This window comes from Chinchilla lanigera, unplaced genomic scaffold (genome assembly GCF_000276665.1).
Source record: "Chinchilla lanigera isolate Chin_1 unplaced genomic scaffold, ChiLan1.0 scaffold00036, whole genome shotgun sequence".
Classification (NCBI taxonomy): Eukaryota; Metazoa; Chordata; class Mammalia; order Rodentia; family Chinchillidae; genus Chinchilla; species Chinchilla lanigera.
In genome coordinates this window covers 20049409-20062609 of record NW_004955437.1, presented here as the reverse complement: position 1 = coordinate 20062609, position 13201 = coordinate 20049409, and the positions used below count along the sequence as shown (strand labels likewise).

Sequence of the window (13201 nt, the reverse complement as noted above, 5' to 3'; positions counted from 1 at the left end):
CCCCCTTCTAAATTCAGGGCACCATTAACAAGAGTTCTCATTTTGTGGTTGGTTTTTCCCTATTTCCATTATACCAAGAAAAGAAAGAATTCTGAGATTACTGATTGTTCCTTTTAAGTTTAGGGAAGAAACCTGGCCATTTTTCAGAGGCAAAGGGCTTCACCCACGAAGTTAGCTATAAATGGGAAAGGGACAGGAAGGGGTAAAAACAGAAGTGGAGAGAACTGTAAGTAGGAAGTTGAGGACACAAGTCAGAGCAGCCTGAAATTTATAAGGGCTTGAAACTCCGGGGAGTAGTGGAAACAAGTCCCAAACTGTTCCTAAGTGGACACGGCAACGTGTCCCTGATATATTATGGGTTACCCCTAACTTACCTGGGCAAACCACCTCTCTCCTCAATCTCCTCAAGAAGGCTTTTAGCCCTGCGTGGTGGCCCAGGCTTGTGATCCCAGCAGTTGGGAGGCAGGAGCTGGAGGATCATCCAAATTCGAGGCCAGCTTGGGCTACATAATGAGTTTAAGGCCAGCCTGAACTACACAGGGAGACCCTGTCTCAATGAATGAATGAATGAATACATAAATAAAAATAAATAAATAAAATCACGAGCTCTGGAGATGTACTACCTGGAGTTGGAAATCTGGTCCTATGAGGCTCAATAGGGGCAAATTAAATTCTTTCTTGAGCCTCTGTCTCCGTAGCTATAAAAATGTAATAATTCCTACCTCTTAGACTTCAACATTAGAATGGTAACAAGGGAAGTAACCAATGAAAGTGTCACTATGATTCACTATTAGTATTAATACCGGAGAGGCACAGAGGCTTCCGGTCATTGTGCCCACTGTCACAGAGCCGAGATAGGGAGGCGCGGCAGTGGCTGCAGATATGGGCTCAAATTGTCCAGAGGGTGCTCCCTGAAGACGTCAAATCCCTGCCTTTGTGGACAATCCCCCAAGGACTCGGACTGGCGATGACACACCAAGCAAGGCCGACCTGCCCCAGCGGTCCGCCCCGCCCGGATCCCCATCGGCAAAGAAACAGCCACCGGTGGCAACGCAGATCTTCCAGCGCGACTTCCGAGAGCTGCGAGGCATGCCGGGAGTGAGCCACACAGCCAATCCCTGCGCGGGGCCGTGGCGGTTACCAGGTAACTGGAGGACGCCCAGGTGAGGGGGCGGAGCTACTGGGAAGGGGAATACCCCGGTGGCAGCTGGAGGAGGAGGTGTCTTGCCAACCAATTCTAGAGGAGGCTTTTCCTGTCCCTAGTTCCCTCACACTTACCTGGACTTGAAGGAATGAGAAGATCATCGAGCCTCCTCAAAAAAAAAAAAAAAAAAAGGAACAAATAGTGATAAAAATGGTAACTTCTATTTGCTGAGGATCTGTGGGCCTGGTTTTTTACAGGGAACATTTCTTTGGATCCTCATCTGATTTTGTAAGGGAATTACAGTTTCTGTGTTTCTAGCCAGGCAGTGATCTGCAGGGCTTAAGAAATTGATAGAAATGCAAATTCACAACCTACCCAGCATCCACTGACTTAAAAACACTGGGAGGCAAGGTCCAGCCCTTGGTGTGTGAAAATCCCTCTGGAGTCTGATGCATGTTCAAGTTTGAGAACCACTGTTTTTCTGTACTGCACTGTATCCCAGGGTGTGAGCTCCAGCTGTCTGCCGTGGCAGCCTGCTCAGTAGTATACCTTTCTGGGTTTCCTTCCTGTCCTTGTTTCACATTTTCACTCTTCAGCTGGACTTTCCTGGGATCACCTCCAAAAAACTACTTGCACTTGAAACCTTGCCTCAAGTCTGCTTCCAGAGAACACCATCTGAGACATCTTCAGGGAAGGTGTCATTGCTCAGAGAGAAAGAGGAGGGTGACTGGTGAGGACTGAATGCTAAACGCTTTGCTTTTGTTGCCTGCTTTGCTCTTACAATGCTTTGGTGGGGAGGGAGTGACCTCTTGAGACAGCTAGGGATTATTATAGTGGGCCAGTGGGCTGGGACAAAAAAGTAAGCCCCTGGGGTCAATAAACTATTAGCCTTTATAGTGTGACATGTTTCAACAGACCTATCCAGAGACCCTGATAAAACCATGAAAGAAATATATTTGCATGAAATGAGAAATTGTTACCAAGGAAAAACCTTCTAGCCTCACTTGCTCTTAATGTAAAAAGTAATTTTGGAAGATACACAGTTGGGCAATACGTGATTAACTTCCCACTAGCTTTTCTGTAAAATAACACCTCTGATGTGGGGGTTATGATAACAGTTGCCTAGGTTACTTCCCAGGGACCTGAAGGCCACTTGTGCTGAAAATATTGACCCTTCACTTGAGCCTAGAGATCTGATGGGTGACTCGAGTGGAGCACAAAGATTGGCATCTGTGTCATATTGTGTCTGTCCCCTTTGCTGTCTCAACTCTTGGATCAGAGTCTACCAAGCTCTGTACCTAGACATGCTGATCATTTAAAAATGTAAGTCCAAGGATATAATGCAGGGTTAACTTGGCCTACTGCCAACTGGAACTGGTATGTGTTTTGATTTTTGGGTTTTTTTCCCCTCTCTCTTCCTTCTCTTCTACCTCACCCTGGTGCTTCTTCAGAAGCCACTAAAACCCACACATCCAAATTCCTTTGCCCCTATTATAGGGTCCAGACCCACAAGGCTAAGATATTTTGCTCAAGATGATAGCACGAGATACACAAAAATTCAGTGACCTCAAAGACAAGTTGACCATGACCACCCAGTGATCCAAATCCATTACAAGAAACATCTTTTGGAACTGTGCCTGGCCAGTGAAAATATCAGCCGCTAGCCCATCCCCACAAGTTAATAAAGCCGTGCTGCTCTCTGTTCTAGGAGCAACAGCTCGGTGACTCACAACAAACTGCTGAATCGCTTCATCCGAGGCCCCGGGTCAGCCAAACACAAAAATCTTTGCCTGTGCAGGAGTGTGTGTGCTTGCAGTATTTCCCATCTCTTTTTACTGTCCCCGAGTATCGTGTTTATGAGGACACAGTCTGGAAGATTTTGGTGGCTTGGTCAGATGTCTGAATGAGGTCTGCCTGAGTGCAGAGGGTGCTGCGGCTCTTCGCTGGGAGGGCAGGAGTGACATGTTGTTCTCTTGTCACTCTTACCCTTCTCTGGCAGGCAGGATACCCAGGGACAGAAGGACTCTGGGTCAAATATTGCAAGCACACGTACTTATGCACAGGATGAGTACAGCCCTCTCCCTTGTCATCTGCCTTGTGCTCTCAGTTGTCCTCTCAAGAGGAATGGCCCTGCCTTCCCTGACCCACAGCACTATGGCTGGGGATCCCAGCTGCCTGGCTAGTTAACAGTTCCTCTCCCTGCCATTCAGGAATGGTGGCCATGTTTACAGATGAGGGGAGACGGAGTGCAGTGGGGGACATTAGTGAGATCATAACCTTAGTCTTTACCTCAGCTGCTGAATTTGTTTGAGCTCTTTTGTGCCTCTTGGAGCCTCATCTTTCTCATCTGTAAAGTGTGAGTCCTACTCCCCTCCTCAAGGTTGGCCTAAGAATGCAGTTCCCATGGTAGATAAGTCAGGCACACATGCACACTTGCAGTTCATTTGTTCGCCAGACCCTGTTCCACCAGAGGCTGCTGGTGCTATCCAAAAGGCAAGACCCTTTCCCCAGGACACTGGCAGCCTTCCCTTCACGGAGGGAAGGGAGAGAAAGGGTTGCATTGGCCATTACCAGGCTTTAGGATGCCCCAGTGTCTCACCCTCCCAGAAACTGACTACCCTGCTCCTCCAGTCAAAATGGGGTTCCTTTACAATATTCCCTTAACACACCATTTAATCTTCCTTGTGGTACTTCTCACAAGGGGTAATTATTTACCTGCCAGTGTGTTTTTAAATAAAAACTTATTACGCTGATCAGGATGGTACACATCTGATTCAGGAGGCTGGAGCAGGAGGATTACAAATTCAAGTCCAGCCTGAGAAATTTAGGGAGGCTGTCTCTCCAAAACAACAACAGAAACAAAGTTTTCATTACAGAAAATTTCAAACATTAATAAAAGGAAACAGAATGGTATTGTGGGTTGCACAGACTCTTCACCCCGCCTCCACCATGATCAGCTCAGTGTCAGTCTTGTGTTTCTACTTTGCCCAGCCTCCATCCCCATTAATGGAGGCATCATACCATTGCCTCCACTAAGCCTGGTATCATCCTGGTATATATCCCATCATGAAAAGATAAGGGCTCCTTTATATTTGTTTCTTTTTTTTTTTTTTGGTACCAGAGATCGAACTCACGACCTTGGGCTTGTCAGGCAGGTGCTTATGCCACTGAGCTATATCCGCAACCCCAAGGGCTCCTTTATAAAATATAACCACAAATATATAAATACATGTATTGAAACCCAAAGAGTGTGCAGAACTCAGAACGAACCCTGCTGTGAGCTGTGCACTCTGGGTAACAGGGATATCTCCATGTGGCTTCATCAGTTGTGACAAATGTACCCTTTTGAAGGGGGTTATTGGTAATGGGGGACAATGTGTAAGAGGCAGGAGATACACAGTCTATGTTCAATTTTGCTGTAATCCTAATACTGTGCAAAAAACAGTCTTCTCGAATAGGAAATAACCTCGATATTGTTATTAACTTAAGAATTTGACAATAGTTCCCTAGTACTATCCGATTAGTGTTAAGTGTCTCTCCCTGAGAGTGCTTTCCACGTCATTCTGGGCTGTATCTTGGTGCCCAGCCCAGCATCAGAGACCTGGTGGGTCCTCAGGAGCTTCGTGCTGACCAGATAGCCATGTGGATGCACGAGCTGCTAATGGCCCACTTTTCTTTGTGAAGACGCTGCCTGTGTTAGCCAGCTTTGCATCGCTGTGACGAATACCTGAGATAAACAGTTTAAAAGAGAAAAGATTTCCTTTGGCTGATGGTTTCAGAGGTTTCAGTCCATGGTCAGCTGGCCCTGCTGTGCTAGGCTGGTAGAGAAGCAGCACACTGTGGTGGGAAGGTGTGGCGGAAGAGAGCTGCTTGCCTCAAGGTTGCCAAGAAGAAGAGCAAAAAGGAAAGAGCCAGAGAGGAAGGGGTGGGGACGAAATATGCCCTCCAAAGCTACACCCTCAGTGACCTGCTTCATCTGCTTAGGCCCCACCTCCTGATAAACCCATTCAGCTATGAACACACTGATGGATTAGAGCCTCAGTGTGTTAGAGCCTCATGATCCAAGGTTTCCCCAGAGCCCAGCAGTTAGCACCTTCAACACAATGCGCCTGGGGTGGGGAGAAAGCCACATTTCAGCTCTCCACCATAACACTTGCCTGTCCCTTCAACACTGAGTTGTGACTGCTGCCTTGCAGGCCCACAGAGTCCTGGTCCTGGCAGGTGTGAGGAGCACCAGGAATCTGTAAGCCTTTCTCAGTGTCTTCCCCTTCCAACCTGCATCCACTTAAACCCTGAAACCAGCAGCAAGTCACTAATCCTCTCCTGATGGCTGCTGCCGCCCCCTCTGTGCCACTAATTCCACCCTCTGACTTAATCATCATACTTAGTGCTTCCAATGAGGGCTTTTCCTCTTCCCGCCCTGCTCAGGCATTAGCTGATTACTGTAATCTTTCTGGCTCCCGGGGCATCCACCAGAATGGCAGGGGAAGGACCAGAGCTTCAGTTATCCTCACAGAGTCTCAGTTTCCCCACCTGTAAAGCTGGAGACATAGATCTAGTTGGCGTGGGTTACGCAGGCATTAGATAAAATGAACACTTCCCACAGCTGTGTACAGTAACAGTAAGGTTAGAGTCCAGGGAGGAGCAGGTGGACATAGGGACAGGTCCTGGGGTCTGAACAGGATTGCACTGTTGATAGAGGACTTTCAAGTTCTTTACCTCACAGAGACAGATGGGAAATAAAAAGGATACTATCCACATTTAACAGACAAGGAAACTGAGGCTCTGGGAGATAAACACACGCCTGTAAATGTCAAACGCTGGTGCTGTCCCCACTCCAATTCAGATGATCAAGAGGGGTGTGGATGGCATTGCTTTCTAGGGGAGCTGGGCCTTTGTCTTAGCTGGAATTACGTATCTTTTAGATCTTCAGGAATCTAGAAGCTATAGGAATTCTACCTGCTACTCTGTTCTCTCATTGTGCCTGGTACAGGGCTGTATCCCAGTGCACCTGTTTTTAGTTGCTGAGAATTTCCATAGGAGGGCAGCCATGAACAGCTGCTGCGGTTGTAGACTGTGCAACTCCAGGGAATAGATGCCATTTACCACCATAGAGATATATCAGCAACGAGGTCAGTCCTCCCCAGGGAAGTGGAGGTGACCCTAGGAGGGGCCAGAGGCCCTCTCCATGCCCTCGTTGGCCCTGGATTAAGAGCGCCGTTCCAGGAACCCTGGCTCCTCACGACTCCCTGACCTGGTGCAGGGGAGCAGGTGTGAGATGAGGGGGCTATTCCAGCCCTTCTCAGCAAGAGGGTAGGAAAGCCCAGAGAGCCAGGTCTGTGTTTAAAATGTAAGGAAACAGAAGCAGGAGCAGGACTCTGGCGTTTCACATCCCGCATACAAGCAGTAGCTGCATCTTGATCACAAAACTTTCTTGGAAGTTATCATTAGCCGTTCTAAGGATAAGTGAACTGGGGCACACAGAGGTTCATTAACGTGCTCAAAGGTCATAGTAAGGGAATGGCCTGTTGAGGTTCACACTCAGGCCTGCCCGACTCCTCTCCCCACTCTGTTGTCCTTAATTGGAACCTGCAACTTACAGAGGAAGCAGTGGAAGCCCAGAGAGGGCCAGGGGTTTGCTCAGTCACACAGCCAGCTAGGGGCTGGGAGCAGACAGGATCCAAGAGCATAGACTCCCAGTCCTCAAATGAGCCCATACGGGTCCCTGACCCATAGGAGGCTTTCATTTAATGTTTGTGTGGAAACAGGGCTGGGGAGAAGCCCAGGGTGGCTGGGAGTAGAGGAGGTCGCGGTCAGGCAGATGGTGGAGGACAAGTGTGGTTAGAGACCCTAGTCCGCTGCACTTTTGGTCCGGGTTTCTATGGGACTTGCCCCTGAACCTTCGCTCCAAAGCGCGCCCCACTCCACGTCCCCAAGGGTGAGGCGCTGTGCAGCTCTCGGCCTCTAGATGGCGCCCCGCACTGCAGATCCGGACCTGTTGGGGGTGGATCGGGCCTGCGGGCGTGTTCCCACAGCCGCCCCGTCAAAGCCACAGCAGCTGGGGTGTTCACAGAGCTTTCAGGGTGTCCCTAGCAGCTGCTTCCCTCTCTTCTGAGGTGGTCTTTGCCAGGCTTTGGCAGCAAAATGCTTGCAGGGCTGGGACTGGGAGCTCAAAGTACAACTGGGCCTTCCCTGGCCTTGTCCTGGCAGGGTCCTGGTGACTCTCCACAGAGACTTGGGGGCCCCCCGTAGTCTTCTGCTTTGGCCGTGGCCAACTTACTCCGCCTCTTTAAGACCCACTTCCCTCCCCTGTGGAGTGGTAGTGGCTCATTTCAGAAAATTGGGAGGATCTGATAGAGCGCCTGGCCCATGGCGGGTGCTCAGAGGACAGCTGCAGCTTGAGCCAGTGTTCCTCGGCCTGGATGCTGTCTCTTCTTCATCTTTCTTCCCTCGTGATGCCAGTCTGTCACCCCATGCTATCAGTCACTACTCGGCTCTGTTATCCACCCCTATGTGCCTGGCAGTCCTTGGGGACAGCAGAAAAGGTAAGTAGAGGTTCTGAATCTCACCATGTGGTTTAGAGCCCAAGCCCTCCACCTTCCTGGCAGAGGGGATATAGCCTACCCAGGCCCCAGTGACCTCATCTGTAAGATGGGGACAGTGATGACAGCAACACTGTCATCGAGTGGTTCAGATCAAAAGACATAGATACAACTCTCTAAATTTGAAAAATTGCATTTTGTCATTCCATGGGAAGATCCAGAAAAGAATGAAATGGTTTTAGAGCCATTTAGAGCCTGGGGACCTTGAGCTCCCTCCTCACCTTAGGATGACAGCGCCACTAAGAGCCCGGTGGCTGGGGGACTTGGCATTCAGACTCCTTCAGGCAGAGCACTGTAGGGTCAGTCTGAAGCCTGGTCTTTTGCACCCCATACAGGGCACCTGCAGACACACCTCCATCTGTGTCCTCTGGTACCTTACAATCCGATTGGAAGCAAGACTGACATACTATGAAAACATTGCTCAAGATTCCATGCTGCACGTCCAGATAGGGAAGGTTCGGAGGCTCAGAGGAGGCCAAGGCCCTAGGATCGGGAGGTAGGCAGGGAAGGCTTCCAGAAGGTGGTGGAACTTGAAAAATGGGGTTCTGCAGATAGGATGGGTGGACAATGGGCTCTGGCAGGAGAAAGGACTGCAGAAGCCAAGGCCAGGGGGTTGGAAGATCCAAAAAGCAGAATGGTCCAGAGAACTGGTAAGTCACAGTGTGGTGTGTTTAACCAGCACCTGTGGAGGGACATGCACGTCTGTTCCCTTTGTGTCACCTAATAAAGAACACAGAGCATCCTTGTGTCAGCCTCGATGTATCTGCATATTCTGCAAGTGAGTGGCAGCTTGGGAGAGAGGAGAGATTGGGTTAAACCTGAACAGGTACCTTGGCCTGATTTGCAGGGATAGGGACAGTTGCGGGGGGGGGGGGTGGCATTAGATGCTACAGTGTACAAAAATGCTTCAACCTAACTTCTCAGCCCCAGACCTCCCAATTTCAATCATTAGCAGCACACATGTACCAATCTGGGCCTCTCCGTGCTAACAGTACTGTTCACCACCCCTTACTCTCAAACTATTAAATTTAAAAACTTTTTGCTGGGCGTGGTGGTGCATGTCTGTAATCCCAGCATTCGGGAGGCTGAGGCAGGAGGATCCTTGTGAGTTTGAGACCAGCCTGGGCTACAAAGTGAGCTCAAGGCCAGCCTGAACTGCACAGTGAGACCCTGTCTCAAAAAGACAAAACAAATAAACAAATAAAAACTTTTTATCACCACCATAAATTTGAAAACAGTGCTAAGTGAAAAACAACTATCAAAGTAAATACAGTGATATGAGAACAATGTTAATAAATGCAGTCCAAGTTGCCTGCCCGAAGGCTGAGCAGAAGGCCTGATCCTTCCTGGCTTATAAGGCAGAGACGTTTCCTTTGTGTGTCTATACAGACTACAACAGAATTGCAAAGCATATAATTCTCACGGTGTAATCCAAAGAGGTGACCTGAACAAGGCTTATAGCTAGCAGGAATCAAAATACGGACCATACTAGATGGAGCCCCACTCTGATTGAAATGGGAATGAGCTCTTTTATGGGGTGGTTCCACTGCAATAGAAGCCAGAGAAGGGGACTGGATGATCACAACTGCTCCTCTTTTTTGAGGGACATGAGGTGTTTTGGTGCCTGACAGTGGGGCTGGGTGGGACCTCAGAGCTCAGAGGGAGGAGGTCTTGCTCACTGGCACCCTGCCCAGGCTGTGCGAACTCCCCGGGCTACGGTCTGCAGCCCTGGCCGGCTCTGTGGGTAGGTGCCTTCTGCGGTCACACTCGACCCCGTGTTTGGAAGGGCCTGATGGCTCAATGCCGATGCCACATCTTTCTCTGGAGTAGGCACCAGCAGGCACAACGAGGATGGCACATCCTGTGTGTGCCAGTGTGGAGAGAGCCACAGGACATATCTTAAGAGAGAAAAACAAGTTACAGAACAATATGTGCAGCATGACTCTATTTATAAACACCAATTCTTTAAATTTTTAGCACATACTCACATATAAAACACTTCATTATTCCGTTTTCCCTCCACTGGTTGGTTAGTGATATATCCAATTACCATTCCTCCAGGGTTAGCCTGGAGATGGGGCTGGCTTGATTTATTACCCTTACCACATAGTCACATTTTTACCCGCTTCCTGGACGACACAAGGACCTTAAAACATTCTAACTCATCACCCCCCTTCCTGACTCAAGTGCTATTGTGTCACGGATTTTAATTCTCTCGATTTTAAACATTAGTTTTGTAAAACAGAGATCATTTATATTTACCCACATTTCTCTTTCTATTGCTCTTGTTTCCTCCCTGAATTTCCAAGCTTCCATCTGGGACCACTTTCCTTCTGCCTGAAGCATAGCCTTCGTATTTGTTTTCATATTTGAGCCATTCATACGGTTCAAAAGTCAAAAGTACAGCAGTGTGCATGATCGATGCCTCTCCCGTCCCTGCTTCCAGCCAACGACTCGGTATTTCCGTATGTACACAGAACATTCCTTGGAAAGCAGCGCACCAAATTGAGAACATTCGCTGTCGACGTGATCCAAAGTCTGTGATGGTGGTGGGTTCCTGTCTCCTGTGTGTGCAGAGGCAGAGCTGGGACTCAGGACAGCAGCCAGGAGACCTACTCGCTTCCAGTCCACAGCCTCCGTGTGACCACGGTGTCACAGATTCTCTGTGTCATACATTTGGTCCCAGCCACAGCCCCATGGACCATGAGGGTTAAGGTTGCCCAGGGCCAGGAAAGCAAATGATCATGGCTCCTGTTTTCAAGAGCACTTACTATATGCCAGAGATACTTTATATTCATTGATTCCTTCAACCTTACAACAGCTCCACTAGTAATGTCACCACCTACAGATGAGGAGATTGAGGCAAAGTTAGGGACCTGCCCAAGGGGCACTCAGGAGTCCAACCAAACCCAAACAGTTGGACTCCTTAGCTATATGAGTATTAAGCCCATTATACAGATGTGGAGACTGAGGCCAAAAATGGTTAAGCTGTACATTCAAAGCCACAGAGTGAGAGGTGCAGAGTACATGGTGCAGAGTAATCCATTCACATTCATGGATCTGGGGTCAAAATCCACTCCACACCCTCAGCGGTTTCCCTCTGCATTTAGAGCTGCCTGGAACCTGTAGGGACAGACCCCACATTCCAATGTCTGCCCTGCCTGTCAGACCTGAAGGTGTGGTCCCACTGCTCCAACCCCACCCTCTCTCCCTGGAGTCTCTATGGTGTGGCCAGGGCTGCCCTTGCCCACTGGGGTAGGACCTGCAGGCATTCTGCCTGGATTGAGTTTCACCCAGCCTGGGGAGCCTTGGGCACGCGCTTTCCTGCTCCTGTGCTGCCTCTGTCTACTCATTCGTCAGTCTGGTTAGTTATACTATCATTTTCAAGTGGGAACTGAATGAGCTCATCCACGCAAAGCACTTGGAACCATGCCTGGCATGAAATCTGCTTTCACCCAACCCTAGCATGATCTGTAGTAGCTGTAGCGGTACTTGCTGTGTGACTTGGTGTAGGAGCCAGCCCTCTCTGGGCCTCAGGCTGTCCATCTGGGAGCACATCACGAGGTCTGGGCTGTGGCGCTTGAGCTACTGTAGCTGGCTGGCTGGCAGGCCTGCTCCCCCTGCCCCTGCCCTCCAAAGCCCACGCTGGCCTGTGTTCCTGGAGGTGGCCCCAGGCACAAGCTTGCAGAATGGGGGACATGTATGTGCTTCTGTCCATGAGCCTGGCACGTGTTTATGGTGCTCGCGACTCTCTCAGGAGAGGAATTGTCCCCGAGGGGCGGTGGCTGACATGGCTCCAGCTGTCCCTGGGAGAGGCAGTGTGGGGGCTCTGTCCTACTTCCTACGAGTGCCCAGGGCCCTCGGTGCCAGTCCTTGCCACAGAGTGCCATTCTGCACCAATGCATAATTCATGCGCTCGTGTGCCAATCTGTGCCAGCTTTAATTAGCTTCTAACTTTTTGTCATTCATTTTGCTAGGAACACCTTATAAATAAATGATAGGCGCGGGGAACTGCAAGTGGGGCAGGCGCGTGAGGGGTGGAGGCCAGCTCCAGAGGCCAGTAGGGGACCCACGAGCGTCTAGGGTTGGGCTCCTCGGAGCGCTGTGCCCCTGGGGTTTCCCAGAACCCCTCCTGCTGTGCAGACCAGCGGCCCCAGCCTACCTCACCGCCTCCCAGCCCCGCTCCGTCTCCAGCCCTGCGCTGACACAGCTGCGCCGGGCTCCACGGGCCCACAAACCAAACTCGGAGCACACATGTTGGCTTTATGGTGGCAGCGCCGCCCCAGGAGAGGACGAGAGGGTTGGGGACGACAACAGGAAGCTGCAAACAGCTTTCCACCAGCTGAGGGATGGCAAGAAAGGGGCGCGGGAAGCAGAGCTTCACAGTGAGGCAGGGAAGGGAGCTGTGACGGAGGACGCCCAGAGGAGAAGCATTTACTGCATTAAAGTAACAGTGGACCCTGTGGGGAGGAAGGTGTGCTTGAGTGTTGCTCTGTCTTTACAGCTTAGAAGGCGCTTCCGTAGGTGTTTCTCCCCTTCGACCTGAACAGCAGTCTCTGGAGGGGCTCAGAGCGGGGAGGGGTGCACGTCACTCGGACAGTGAGGAAAGTGAGGTTTAGACAAGTGGTCGAAGGCCCTGGCTGACCGCGTCCTGGCCCAGGGAGCTCTGCGTGGCACTACTTTGCCTCTCTTGTAGTCCCCAGGGAGGGCAGTGGGGCGGAAAGCACCTGGCGGAGGCTGGGATGCCAAGGGGCATCTGGTTAGCAGGCCGCTGTCTAAAACGACAGATTCGGGTGCCCTCCCTCCCTTTTCCCTCCTTCCTCCCCTCTTCTTCCCCTTGCATGTTCACTGAGAGCCCCAACGAGCCTGGTGACGCAAAGACGCGGTGTGGCCCGGGCGTGTGGCTCGGTGTACAGTGTGTGCTTAGCGTTAGTGCAGCCCTGGCGCCAATCCCTGGGGAGGGAGCCACTGAAGGAAGACGTCCCTTGCTCCAAGAAGCCCGCCAGGGCGGCCCTGGGACACTGCACACCCTCCCTCTCACCATGCTTCCCTGTTACTGTGCCAAGCACCCTCCTCCCCCCGTCTCGCTGGCATGAAACTCCAGCCCCCCATGTGCCCAGCAGGCCCTTCATAGGGCAGCACTTGTGCACTCCTGAGACTCATTCCTTTGCCTCTGCTTGGCAAGTGCCTCAGTCTAGGCTGGCTGTTGTCCCATGTGGAGTCTCTGAGTCCCCTCTGCCTCAGATATTCTTGGTGGCTTTCTCTTGAAGGAACACCATCTTTCACAGCCCTCTTCAGCTAACTGCTCTGTGGAAAGTCACCCCTAATCTCCTTGGCTAGAGTGGCTTGCACCTTGCCAGGGTCTCCTGTGCCCCACTGCTGGCCTCAGGAGTGGCTCTGTGGCCTCAGGAGTGGCTCAGCCTACTGCTGACTGCCTCTGTCTCTGTCTCTCCAA

The 13201-nt window shown here is 50.8% G+C and overlaps 1 long non-coding RNA gene across 1 annotated transcript; it reads left to right on the top strand.

The window, feature by feature from the left end:
• The first annotated feature begins 559 nt into the window (after positions 1-559).
• Positions 560-1345, top strand: LOC106149137. The gene is made up of 2 exons (XR_001235102.1): positions 560-1144; positions 1264-1345. It is a non-coding gene; the product is annotated as an uncharacterized LOC106149137 (long non-coding RNA).
• The last annotated feature ends 11856 nt before the right edge of the window (positions 1346-13201 follow it).